Source organism: Falco peregrinus, chromosome 11, assembly GCF_023634155.1.
Source record: "Falco peregrinus isolate bFalPer1 chromosome 11, bFalPer1.pri, whole genome shotgun sequence".
Classification (NCBI taxonomy): domain Eukaryota; kingdom Metazoa; phylum Chordata; class Aves; order Falconiformes; family Falconidae; genus Falco; species Falco peregrinus.
In genome coordinates this window covers 24,611,226-24,626,431 of record NC_073731.1, presented here as the reverse complement: position 1 = coordinate 24,626,431, position 15,206 = coordinate 24,611,226, and the positions used below count along the sequence as shown (strand labels likewise).

General features: G+C 34.2%; 1 protein-coding gene across 4 annotated transcripts in view; it reads right to left on the bottom strand.

The window, feature by feature from the left end:
- The window catches only part of SPATA17 (spermatogenesis associated 17), an 89,650-nt gene that overhangs the window by 55,268 nt on the left and 19,176 nt on the right, over positions 1-15,206 (bottom strand). The gene's annotated exons all lie outside the window — the stretch shown is intronic.

Here is a 15,206-nt window from a genome sequence, read left to right as displayed (position 1 = left end):
GGAACTGTACCCAACGCTAGCTCTCAAAGAATGGAGAAAACTAATGATCTTAACTGAATGTTTAGAAGAAAACTTTAACAGAAAATGGGTGTAGATTTCCCCCTCAATGGCTTTTTTTCATAAAGCCAGGCTTGCCATAAATTACACAAACCGTGGAGTGAATTAATGTTCTATATGAAACAAAATTCCATGCTATTGTGCATAGTGCACATGTATGGAATTTTTTTGACCCAGTTAAAAAAGGTTAGTGTGATTAACAACTGTTATTTTTGTTACTAAGAAGTGGCTAGTTCAAAATAACCTGTGTGCCAAAGACACTGAGCATACTCAATCAGGCATTTAGATTGTTTAAGAGGTCATTAAATGAGTAAATTCTAGTTTTCATTTTTTTAAGCATGCATGTATATGATAAAACAAAAAGCAAAGAAAAAGATACTATTCACATATATGGATAACTCAAAAACTCCAGCAAAACAGATCATTTAGAGAGGTTCACATTAAGAGTCTCAGTTGTTTCAATGAGTAACAAATAAGACACTCCAGGACAAGGGTCAAATCCTGTCAAAATATGCACATGGATAAGTTTGCTGATATGAATAATCCCATGGGAAAGTCATACTGCTCCTGAAAGTGTTTTTGAGACTGTGACTCAGACTTTTTCTTCATATTTTAATTATCATAATATTAAATTAGCTCATCAAAATACGTGAAAGAGCAGTAATTGCTTTATAAGTACAAACACTATGAAATCACATTCTTAAATACAATTGCAATGAAGAATTTTTATTTGTTTGATGGTATCTTTCAAGTTTTTATCAACTAAAATAAGTACAATATTAAGTAATTAAATATGGTTTATTTAAAATGTAACAAAAATAGAATGAAAAGGAAATAAATTAAAGATCAGAAAAGATGTATAGGTCTGTTTCAATCTCTGGAAATATTTTTTGTTGCAGTTTACTGTTAAAGGCTGTAATACAATATTTCATACAAGGTTACTTATGAAGCACATTGACGTTTAAAAATCACCATGCTATGCTTTTGCAGCAGTGTAATTTTTTCCAACATAAGATTAAATTGCAAAATAAATGAATTACTTAGAGTGGCATGGCCCCCATTTTGCCACCCTTCTCTTGAAAATTGCTTATTAATATGAAAAAAGAAGTTGGAAAATAGCCTGTTTTACTTTATGCATAGCATTTTGGGGCCTCAAAGCCTGCAGAGCCGGACTAGCTGCACATTTTAGATTGTGTTGGCAAGCGGGGACGATGACCTTTCTGACCTGCATCTCAAGGCTATTATTAATCGCTAAGTAACCTGGTAAAGCCAAACAAATTTGTTTCCATTGAAAGGATCTCTATCTGTGTCTGGGAATTTGTGCTGTACCAAACAAACCTCATTAACTGTGTCCATTTTTGACAAAGAACTAGGAGTTGTAGAGATTGGCGACCTTTCTTTGTCCTTAAGGTACAGATTTCAGAGTCACTGCATGTAGGTACATCAACATTTTTACTTGGAAACTCTTTGTTCTATATCAATCAATCATAAACAAATGGATAAAGAGACAATGCATATAGTATCGACTTTGTTCTTTTATTTTATGCCACTTTACCTTCAAAATCAGAGTGTATGATCAGTGTTTTACATACTTAATACTATTTCTTGTTCCTTTTTGATTACAGAGCCCTCTATTCAGCTTTAGTACCACTATCTAGAACTGATGAAATGTCTATCAACATATTACTGCCGCTTATTCATGTTCTTATATACTCATGTACTTCTTCCCAACAACAGATATGGGAGCTCTATTATTTAGAACACAACTGGTGATGAAAACCCTCAAATAATGATAAAAATATAAATTTGTATTACAGATGTAATGATAGTGGGATGCAAAATGTTTCCCATTGTCATTTGTCTGAATTTACCAGATTACTTTGAATGAATGATTAATAATCATTATTTCCTGAAATTAAATGAAGTCTAAAATGCTTGTTGAAGCTGAATGTAATTCATGATCTTTTCAAACAGTACTATCATCCAAATCATCATGATCCTTCCTGCTTATCACACATCCTTACCAATGCTGTACCATAATCTTTTTAAAAGCTTGAGGGATTTTTTTAAGCAGTTACAAATAATTTTTAACATACTTTGGCAGCCTACACATTTTGACAGTTGTGCTAAAATATTTCCATCCTGCGTTATACCGCTCTGCACAGTTGTACAGAACATGCAGATAATTCTGTCTCAGGGATAGTAGCTCCCAAGCTGATTGTCTCCTGAGAAGCAGTACAAAATCAGGAGTATGTAGTAGTCCAAACATTGCTTGACTGGGAAGCATAGATGCTTTAGCATAAACATAGATTTATTTTAAAGCTATTTGAACCTGAAACTTTCATCCCTTTTACCATACTTTCAAGAATTTCATAGGAGCAACAAAAGCAGAGAATCGAAAAGTAGTTGGATACGTGTATAATTTTTCACACATTAGCAGATTAATACTAACATGTTACACACCGTGCAGGTGGCTTCACTGTTACCATACACAATAATGTGTACAAGTGATACTGAAGACATAACTTTAGACTTCCAAACACAGTTAGACTTCCAGACACCTTACATGTAAATGTGTTCATTGAGAAGTTTCATGCTCATGACCTTCTACATGTATGTCTTCCCAGAGAAAATAAATCCAAATTCCATTAAAGTAAATTGAAAAATTTTTGAAATTCAGTATCTTCAGATTAAACCCTTACACTGACTGCCAGCCTTCTCTTTGTCTACACATATCTTAGGTTGATTGAGCAATAATAAGCAATATTTTCATGGAACTGTGTGATATTATGAATACTAAATGTGATGCAAGATACTGTGTGGACTTTGGACCAAATTTGCTTCTGGATGAACTTTTCATGGTTCATTGTGAAGTGGGACAATTGAATACGCACAAATTGTTTGGCCTGTATTTTTAAAGCTTCATCAATTTTTTGGGAAAAAAAAAAGAGTTCTGTAAATGCAAAACATGTTTTAGGTTAATTAATAATCTTGTTCTATTTTTATAAATGATTTGTCTGTAGCATGGCTCATAGTTGGAATAGTACTGCTTATTAAACTGTTAAAACTGAAAAAGTGGGTAATTTTTTTAGCACATAATCTTTTCATTACATTAAAGTTTATCTCAGTATATTAACAGCATCTGCTGCATCTTCCTGCAAACCTGGATTCCCATATAGGCTTAATCCAGAGTTCTCCCACACAGATTTTTATGGAATTTCTTTGTAGATTAAATATGTGTAAGTTTTGACAAACATAATGTCTTATCATGATCTAAAATTGTTCAACAAATCAGAAGAATGTCAAAATCTATTAGCACAGGCTTAGGATGCATTTTTATTTTGTTAAAACAATGAATATACTGGGTAACACAAAGTGTGTTTTACTTGTCATAGAGAATGTTTCATGTAATTGAAAATAGGCATAGGGTTACCAATATGTGTGCTCAAAGCCCAGAATTAAAAATTATCTTGTGTAGCAAATAGGTGAAGTAGCTATTGATTTGTAAATGATAAAATTATTGCTTTATACAATTTGAAAATAAAACATTTTCATATGACAAGGTAACTTATTGTTATTCTGATACTTCATTATGCAGTAAGCATATGCAGTATGCAGTGGTGTCGGTTCAAGATATGAGATGCAAATTCAGTTGACAGTGCTCCTGCTGTCTGTATAAAGGTTAAAAATACACATATAATATTGTTCCTGGCACTTTTGGAAAGGTCTTCAAGTGATTATTTCAGTAATATACAGATTTTAATAATTCTGCATAGAACTTCATCGTCTTACAAATTCATACTGACCTACATTTATTGAACTTTATCAAACTATTGCATTCTGTTTGCATTTTCACTGGCATTCTATGTTCCTTTGACCAGATAACCATAAAATTATAATATGAACTAAAGTAAAGGGCATCTGAGAAAATCAATAATTAGTATAGTTGCCTAGAGTACCCAGAAAGTGTATAAAGTTATTGTGATTTTAAACAATTCAGACCCCAAATCATAAAATTTCTGCTACACAGGCAGTAGGCAACCTTAGCATAAAAGAAGATAACCTAAATCGATTTTACCTTCCCAACTATATATCATCCTACCTCCTCAAATACAGAATATGGAATTGAAAATGAAATTAGTTGGACAATACTTCTGATACACCACTGCATGCCACTTGATTTCACATTACATTGGTGTAGGCGAGAATGCAATATGACCTGCCATGGTAATATCATTTGACTTAATCTATTATATTTGGGAAAAAATGAAATATATGTACAGACTAGCCTAGGATGTAAAAATAGTTTGGAGAGCTCTGTACTTTAAAGGCACAGTTTTAACAGAACATACATACTACATACTTAGCTACGTAACATCAGATAGCTTGATCATCCTCAACTTTTTCCTGACTTTTTGAATGAACCTGTTCAAATTTACTGAACAGACTACAGCAGCTCTGTAACCCCCTTACTCCTCTCTACCGTGATGTATACTTCTGTGTGTATCCTGACAGAATCCCTTGGCCAAACTGTTTGATCTCAAGTTGCAGTGAAACATGGTCTAAGAGGCAGTCAATTATTAGTTGTACAAGGTAATCTTACTGCCTAGGAGACCCATCACAAATGTGTGCCCAAAATTCTTACTAGTTTTAAATGTGAATGTTTACATCAACCCATTCAAAAACTTAATCACAACACTCCCTTCAAAATCTGGAAGAATGCTACTGCTCTGTCATTGCAGTGCAGTGAATAGGAAACTAATTTGACTCCTTAGGATGAAAAAAACAAAAATAAATAAAGCTAGTATGTAAGCATGCAAAAAACCCCTACAGTTTCTATTCTTATTAATTTTACAGAAAGAAATTAATAACACTTTAACATCCCATTATAATTTGTGCATAGTAGAACATACTGTGCCCATCCTTCCTTAGTCACGTAGTGCACACTGCCAATGGAATTAAGTGACATACGAGTTCAAATGTCAAGGTCCACAATGTGATCAATATACTACGCAGGAAATGTGATGAACATAGCAGTGAAGGGCATACAGTGAATGAATACCTTGTGCAGATCAGGAGATCAGGACACAGCATGTACCAGACGATAGGAAGGAACAGACTGATACGTCTTTCTTATCCTTCCAATTTCCACTGCTGCACAGTTACTCAAGAAAGTGCAACAGCTTTTCAAAATACTGATTGCAGAGCCAGTTTATAAATAAAAAGGGAGTATTTTCCCTAATCCATTGTACAGAACCTTTTTATTAAGTTTTCAATAACAACTCATACAGTGTATTTACTCACATCTATTTAAAAACTACTTTTTTGGTAATATATAATATTTTCAAATTTTTCCATTTTCTGGATATATGCAACTTATTGGTCAAAACATTTTTCCTTTGTGTGTATAATTCCTTAAAATGAATTTACTTGATACTCCATTTGCAGCACAGAATTCTGTGAAGTTAAAAATATTTTTTGTAAAAAGCCCAATTTAAATGATGTTTTGTTACTTAACTATTTTGATTTCATTAAACTGCAAAACCCACCCTTTACGGATGTGCATAAGAGTAACTACAACACCGAAGCTTCTGTTGACTGAGGAACTGGATGCAAGTACAGTGGTTCAAGATTATTTATGCTCAGGTCTATACTAGTAAAGCTGACCATAGCAGGAAAAATATTTTTACTCCATGTCTGTTTGCTATTTACACCTCCATGGAAAATCAGCCTTACTGATTAGCTTAAACAGTGAAATTAGTATTTGTGGTAACAAAGCTGATCTGGCCCAGAACGGATAACAGAGCCCTAACACAAATTATGCTGATAGCAATTTAGCAGCAGTGATCATTTCTAGCACAGTGTCACTGCTAAGCTGCTAGGACAGCAGTCCTGTTCTTAATTTTTCCAGCAACATATAAAGAGGATGTCTACCACGGCCAAATACCATTGAAAGTTTTCTAGTGAATGTCATGTAAAGTATCTGTTATCTTTTGGCACTGCAATTCCCAGAAGACTATATATGCTACCATCTGCGCAGTAATAACTAGAGGAAAGCACACTGCTATGTTTTGCTACAGTTAAGCTGTTCCCAGTACTAGAATGAACTCATTTAAGCTAACTGTTATCTCTCTGCTGCAGTGCAGGACAATGTAGACATATCTGTATTCCTTTTACTTTAATATATGGTACTTGGCAACATTTACAATATTCAACATTATGTGATTTAGAAAGCAAACATGACATTACAACTTCTAAAGGTCATCAGCTAAGTTGATTTTCCTTCTCAGGGTGTTATGAAACAGTTTGACTGAGACCTACTCCCTAACTCACATTTTTCACTTACTTTCATGTAAAAGTCTGCATATGTTTCCAAATAAAATGGTATGCTTCGTTCACATTAATCAGGTTTTACAATGGCAAGGCAGGCAGAGTTTTTATGTATTGACCCATTACGTATAGCTGAGCACTAATGCCAAATCTCACAACTTCGTAGTAATTTTCACGGTACCTGATGGTTTTCTCAAATTCTGTATTCATGGAATGGTGTTACCACTTGAGCGTCTATGATGTCATTTTTAATGAAGCATAAAACATTATGAAAGACACAGCAAATTAGTACATCTTTTATATAGCAAATGCAATTATTTTGGGAGAGATCTGACGCATTTTTAAATACTGCAGTGCTACTTGTAAGTATGTGATTTCACAGAAGTGGCTAATTGCCAAACTAAAATTATCAACTAGATCCCAATTTTCAGAAGTGCTAGGAAATCTTATCTCTTACTGTCTTGAAAACTTTGAAGGCATCAATAACCCAAAAAAATCAGGCTTTTTTTAGGATGGCATGCAAGAAATTACACTCAGAATTAAAGTTTATTCTCTGAAATTTGGGTTCTACCGTATAAACCAGGCTACATTAAATTATAGATTTAGGTATCCAATTCTTCATGCCTAAGGAATACATCCAACATTTAGATTCTATTGCCTACACCTGAGCATTTAACTTTCTGATTTGAGTACTAGATCCCTTCTTGAGTAGCCAAGCACAATGCTAGATGGTGGAGAGGCTGCCCACCCCCAAATACAAGTAAGCTTATGAGTGCTGCATCATTTTGTGTGTCATGTAAGCTGAAAGATCAAAACATTTGCAATCAGCTAGTTAATTGGACAAGAATAGCCTGCTTGAGGAAAAGAGGTGGCAGATGTTGCTTTCTTGAAATACTTTGTTGTGTGGATTCGGTTTGAAGGCAGTAGGAACTATGAAGTTCAAGGTAAAACATTGTGATTTAGCCTCACTGTCAAGGATAAACAACTTAATGCATTCATGTAATTATCCCTACAAGGTGAAGAGTCTGAAGAATTTCAAAAGGGGATAATAATAAGTAAAAGTTGTGCACTGCTTTAAAAAAATCATGCACGCAGTATGGGGGACTATAGCTTTTAAAGGGGTTATTCCTAGTAGCATTCAGAGAGATGAAGCTTTTTTTATGATACTGTGATGAAAAGGTATATAAATCAATGCATAAACTGACAACACATTAGAAGGAATTATTTTTTTTTTAATTTCTTACACACCTTAACTGTGTGGAGTTCTGATGCTGACAGTATTTTAAAAGATGATTGAAAGTGTCCAAAATGGTCACTAAAATTATTTTAAGCAGAGAGACATCTTGCAATGACCTCCATTGCTTAAGTTTGGTACAACGAAAACTAAAAGATAGCTAGATTCATGTATGGATTCTGAATAATAAAGGAGTTTTCAGTCTAGCAGAGGAGGACATAACAAGAAGCAACGGTTCAAAGATAAAATGAAACTATTTCAATGGGGAAATATGGGACATACTTTGAACACCAAAGGTAATTAACTCCTATAGTAGAATAAAAAGGGTATTTTCTATCTTTTTATGTTCTTAAATCAAGACTAGGTTGTTCAGCCAAAATTTAATTGGCTTTTTACAGATATTGTTATATCTGTAATTTTTTATTGATAAATATTATATCGGTGATAGATCTGAAGTCAGACTAGACCATCTGATTCAGAATAACATTATTTTGAGTATCATAGAACAAAAAAACCAACACTGTTTTTTTCATTCCTCATTACTCTTCTAGACTGTAAAAATAGAAGACAATTAGTTTTTCCATTCTCTTCTCTGAGTCAGTAATTAAGAGAACTAACTCGTCTTAGATAACAGAAGGGTCTATTTATAATGGTCTAGAAAGTTAAAAAAATAATTAAATGGGACTATGAGTTCTTTCTTATTCTTAAACCCCTTTTTTTCATTTCAGACATTTTTCTTTTAAAACAAAAAGAGAAGTGGTTATGAGAGACTGTGTGATGCTTTGCATCTCATGCAATTCCATGACACTTCATGGGATATTACAAGATACATCAATATAAAGGGAAGGACCATAACTTTCCACCATTAAAAAATCTGAAATGTCAAGGAAAGATCAATAAGCCTTCAAATACTCAAGTCAAAAATCAGATCATGAACTTGCAAAAATGCAAGGCATATATACCACACTTCTAATAACAAAACACAACAGTAGTGCGGCTCTTTTTAAAGATCTTCACCACTGTAGTCGCTATTTCTCCCTCATAAATGGGAAATGAGAAAGGCAGTCTAGCCTCAAAAGACGTCCATTAGATAAGGCAGTGCCAAAGAACACTTACTTAGTTTGGTTTGCCTTAAGATTCCTGCTGTCTCTGAGCATTTTGCTAAACTGAGGTAAGCTACTTACTTAATAAGGAGTTACAAAGTGTGTGAGCAGCTAATGGCAATTTTCTAGTTGCACTCAAACACTGTATCTTACATTATGATAAAAACCCCTTGTGTTAAATCAAACGGACTGTTGTGCATTAATTCAAAAAAATTTGACACATGTATTTTGATTTTCTTTTGTTTCTTTGGAGAACTCAAGAATAGGCTACATTCCAGCACATTCTGGAAAAACTGCATGTGTAAATTAAGTACTCACTGATGTGTCTGCAGATATACCCACATATGAGCTGGAATATTTGGATAGTATAGAGCAAGCTTAGTTACATAATCGTTTGTATACAAATTGCTTCTACAAATAAAAGAAATATCTAATCTTCTAATGTAACACATAAATTTGTGCATTGAAATTTTATGCTTCATTATTAAACTGAAAATTGCACACCAAAAAGAACTATCACCTCGTTTTAATGACAAAAGAACTGCTTTAAGTGAGTTGAATAAATGGCACATAAAATTTGTCATAATTCTAATGACCTAAACAGCTGAAATGACTGGTTCTCCAAAAGGCACATGAAAAATATTTATATAGTTTTTCATGAGTCTTTAGTCTTCAAGTGCTACAGCTCTTCCTTGATAACCTAGTATAGCCTGTATATAGATGGCCTGTCATGTCTCTACAATTAGATAAAACAGAACTGCTATAATGTAATCAGTTACAACCTGAAAATTATATTTTGAAAATCAAGTTTATTAATATGTAATCTTTAGGTAATCATATTTATCCTCCTAATTTACACAATATTTATGATACTCTACATGTCCTTGAAATAGGGAACAGGGACACTACACTATGAAAAAGTGGCCTAGCTGCTGGAGTTCATAAATTTTGTTCAGCTTTGGATGAGTTCAAAGAATTGCCATGTAAGAAAAGCCTTACAGAGGGAATTTATCTGATTATGGCAGTAATAATTACCCAGCTGTTTATTGCAGATAGAGAAATAATTCATGTAGGCAATAGGCCGTGGTGGCAATGACACTCTGCATTTAGTAAATATGCAAACTGTTCACTTCTAATTAACCAAGCTAGAGGATGCCCTTATTAAATGTATAAACTAAAAGTGCCTTCCTGACAAGTGATGAATTGTTACATTGCACAAACTCTTGCCACAGAATTACTGGAGTGAACTTGGGGCTTAACTTCATTAAGAGATCTTGTGGGATAGTTAAATGAGGATGGACAGCATAACAAGACCTACCTGACAGTCAATGATATGTTAGGGCTTAACGGAACTGTACCGCTTCCCCTTTTCTACTTATTTCACAGTGAAGATCCTGCTTCAGACAAAATATAAGACTGTGAAATCTGTCTATATAAGACAATATATAATGCTAAGATTAGTTAGTCTTTATCTGCAGAAAAAAAATTTATTAGCTGTCAATAATTCTAACTGACCTATTTAAAAATAAAAAATCTATTCAGACACTACAGTGCCTTCAAAGCTCACAGGTATAACTGTTTTTATATATAGATATAGATATAGATATATATAATGCTATGTTGTCACACCTGTTCTATTCCACCTTCACCAAAAGTAATCAGCTACACCAGACTATTTTGTTCAATGAGGGAATGCAAGGATCTCAAATTTCTTTCTACTCACTCAGATTAAAAATTTTCCTTTGGATACCAGTAAAATAAAGCATAATGTTTAAACAGTTACTCCTAATGGTGTGTTTAGTGCTATACAAAAATACATGAGAAAATACAGCCTTCGATCTTTAAAGATTACAATCTAATCAGTTACTTATTTTAAATATGATATTCATGTGTATCTGCAAAAGTTGTTCTACATTACACAGAGCTAGCTGAAAACATGGCCAAGATTGTTTTCACCACTTGCTCAAGACAGACATGTATAGAAAGAATAAAGCACTTGAGGTATGTCTAGCTGAATCTGCATTGGAAATTCAGCTTACTGTGTAATCGTAACGGTTCCTACCTTAGCCTCACTGCATTCAGAAAGTGCTTTCCTATGGAGTTAAAACAGGGTATTGCCTGCTTTATAGCTTTACCCAATCCATTACAATTTCATGGACAAACTAAAAAGACAAAAAGTCCATCTAAAATGTCTTGGTTTGTAAAATTCATTATTAAAAGCCTACAGGTATATAAGCATATATGCCGTATACAAGCATATATGTAAATGAAACTGTATTAATATGTAGGAAAAGACCTAAAAATGGACTGACTTGTCAAAGAGGGTTTTTATGCTCGGAACATGTGAAGAAAGCTGGATTTATGGACAACATGTTTAAGAAGGAACAACCATCACAAAATACATAACTGTAGGGAATATTTTAACCAGATGTGAATCCCTTTAAGCTGGTCTAACTCCCACTTAATATGACCATCTTAATATTGTTCAATGGGAACTAGGTCAAATCACAGAGAAGAATGAAATAATGCGTTTTTTAAGTCTTACTCATCCTAACAACATCACGTTTGGAGCTATGGAAGTACTCTGGGATCCTCAGTGGATTACAGCTCTGTTTCCTACAAGATCCAGCAGTTATATCTAAACTCCTCTGGAAAAGGCACAGATGTGTCAGATTATGTGCCCTACCACTCAAAATTTAAATAAAAGAAAGCATATTTGGCACTTGCTTCTATTTCTGTGGCTCCCAAAGAAAGCCAACAGGATAAGTTTACATTCAGAAAATTCTAATTACAGGTAAATACGTTAAAAAGCTTAATGTATTTCCTCTAGATATCTTTGAAGACAAGGAAAAGAAGATGGTTGAAGATAAATTAGTTAATTAAACATCAAGTGAAAGACAACATTACAAAAATGAGGGTTTTATTGTTGCAAGAATTCCAAGGAGCTGTCTGAAAGGATTTGGCACTAATTGAAAATAGACTACAGAATCAATTGCTTCTGCAGTCAATGAGGAGGAACATTTTAATTGAATTATAAGACAATATATACATTCTTCAAAACACTTTGACACTTGAGAAAATGGCCAGCACCTGGACTTATCTTTACCAGAAAGGAACAGAGAGATGGAGGCTGAGAAAGTTCTCCTCATATTACTATGACAACAGATGATTAATTTCAAGACCTCTTCATGGAAAACAGCAATGCCTCAGAAGCTTTAAGAAGCAAAGTACTTCTGGTAAAAGTAAATAGACCTTAGTATTGCTCTAGTAATTAAGAATAAGCTACATACTTTTACTTTTTTCAGTACTACATGCTCGGGCATATTTGCAGAAAAGCTAAACACTGGATTAGATCACCAGCAACATGTAACAGTACTGTATTTCACTGTTCATTAAGATTATAAAAAATCAGACTGCACAAAGGCATTGTGAATGTACATATTGCCTAGGAAGTGATTTTATCACTTTGCATTTTCTATTTCCCTGACATTTCTTAAAGACCAAAAAGCTTTAATGATGACTGTGATACTAAACCTGCTAATGGAACTTGGATTAAAGTCACACTCTTCAGGGCCACTCACTACTAAAGCCAACAACAATGGAAAGAAGAATTTGGCATCAATCTTTTAAGTGTGTGAGATTCATGATTTATGATCATAACAGTATTTATGCACACTATGATGCTTGCTAAAGCTAGACTCAGGTCATAGTTTGCTACCTTTAAGTCAGTGTGTGTTCATTAACCAAGAAAGCTGCCTGGATTGCACAACAACCCCAATACCAGTACTTCGCCACTGCTTTCTTGGCTTTCTGGTACTGCTGTCTTACTGAGTTCTGCACCTAGGGAAAAATTTAAATGGTGCCATTCATCAATAAATGGAGCACTACATCCCAAAATCTTATCTCCACTTGCACACCTGACATACAGCAAAGTTGCTTTACTGTAGTTTAAAGGCCAGCCTGTAGATAACCTTAGTCAAAGAACCGCAAGTTAATCACACAGTTGGGCAACTGACATCATCCATAAATTCTTCTGATATAATGGCACCAGCATGCTAATTTATGTGAAGTGATGTCCATTTGCTTATCATGGATTAGAAACTGTTTCACATAAAACAAAATTCTAATGCATCATATGGAGTTATAGCCTATGCTAATTGCTTTTGGCATATTTCCCCTTGTAACCATTCTGCCAGCTCTTACAGATGTTAAAGGCAGCTTTAAGAATGTTTCAAAACAAGATATTTCCCCTTAAAATTAAATACGCTAACTTCACTGAAAAGTAATGGAAATTATTTTAACACATGCATTTATATAAACAAGCACCCAACAAATCCATACTTAGAATACAGTGGGGGGGGGGGGTATTTATTCTAATACAAATGGATGTTATAGAAGAAGTTTTATTACTAAAATCTAAATAACACAATTTTGTAAAATAAATATTTAAAAACAGGTTTCCTACTCGGTTGGTTTAGAACTTCCTAAATCTTGTAGGAAAACCAGAATTCAGGACTAATGAACCCATTTCACCATTACACTGAGGCTAAACTGCACAAATGTCAAGAAAAATCTGAGTATGTCCTTATGTAGATGGAGTTCAGGGTTCAAAGTCATTCTGTGGACATCTGTCTAGGGATTCTTTGAATCACTTCTCAACTTAACTACTATAGACTCTACAGGGGACACCAGCAGACGCCACACCTGTTGGTTCTGTAGCAGTGGGAGGTAACGGGAATGCTGGAGGAAAGCCCACATGCTCTTCAGTCAGTCTGGGAGCTAAACTGACAGTTCATATAAAAACAGTGCCTTAAGTTAGGATAAGAAGTCTGCTAAGTGAGTGGAAACTCACACATAACATGACTATTATTATTTAATTATATTTTAGGTCAATTTCTGTTAAATCAATTTCTGTTAAACTTAATTACATCCCTCTATGGCTTTAAACTGGGGCAGCTTCTATTAAGTTTACTTTCTCCTGGGGTTTTCACAGTAAAGCAAATGATAAAGGTCTGGCTACTAAATGAGGGCAGCTATTAAATAAGGACGGCTTGTATTAAAGCTGAATGGTAAAGATGTGGCTACTGGTTAAGAAAACCCCTTAGTAAGGGATGTGTCTTGTATTTAAGAAAAATAGGGTGAATGAGGAGAGAGCGGGAAACAAACTATGTTCAATAACTCCTACAACATACTCATAAGAAACTAACAGAATGACCAAAGTTTCATGGCAATTTCCTTTGAAGTTTCTCTTAGAAACAGGTGAGTGGTAATTTGATAGCTCCTTAATGAAAGGGAAGAAAATACAGCACAACTCCCAATTCTGGAGACCAAGAGGTAAAAACATATCTCAGAAGGACCTGCAATGTGATTTGAAGTAGTTGATAAATAAAAAATCTGTCAGCATTATTCTAGAAGGTAATACTGAGAACCATACATACCCTACACAGAATTACATCATAATTCCAGAAAGAATACAATTTAAATAAACTTTTGAAATTATAAACTTCTAGTGTGTATTTTGTTGGGGGGGTGGTTGTGGTTTTTTGGAGGGTGGGGTGTTATACCACCCTGGAGTTCCTCAAAGCAGTTTCTGTTTTACTGTGGTTGTATTGCCATTTGTGAACAAAATTGGTTCTTTACTAAAACTGACACTGCATTAATGCATATATTCTGATGAATACAGCTGTAAGAAAAATAAGAAAAAAATGTATTACTTCATGTATCATGTTGCATTGTTTCATGGTGTTCTAGATTGTGAAACAAAGCCAGACGAATCTGAGTGCACAAGTATATTAGTGGCTCTGTCCACTAACATGCAAATTTCCATAGTGCTGATGCTGGAATAAAACCCAGCATCTCATAAATGCACTCTATTCAGGCAATTCCTGGTGTTTTTTACAATGCACAATTGCAATAATTTCATACATGTAAAAATGTTTATGGACAATGAGCTTGTATACTCCCACATTTGATGTCATGGCTGATGAAAATATAGAGAGAATCTCTCCTCCACCTTGTTCACTATTCCTATAAAGAAACACAATAAGCCACCTTGGGGCCAAAGTAGTTGGCAGCAACTTAGCCCAATGACAGGAAAAATCTGTTTGGCTGAGGGTTTTCACCTGATCTTCACTAAACATGTTAGATTTCATGCAAAGAATGTTGAAGATAATATACATATTAGTTTTCAAACATACCCCAGTATAAAGAGATTACTACAGTGATTCTTGACTGCACTTGAGAACTGATGCCTTTTTAAAAATTAAATTGTATGATCCATTTGACCAAATTTGCACAAAAACTAATTTTAAACTTTTTAAAATCCAAAACATGGAATTTTTCACCTGAAACACATACATTTCTGTGAACTCAGGAAGACAGAACTCAAATTAGCAGAGTATCAATATATCAGTTGCCAGGTAAGAGCTCACACAGACACTTGGACACATTTTGATATACCTGAGTCATAGTGCTCACCTTAC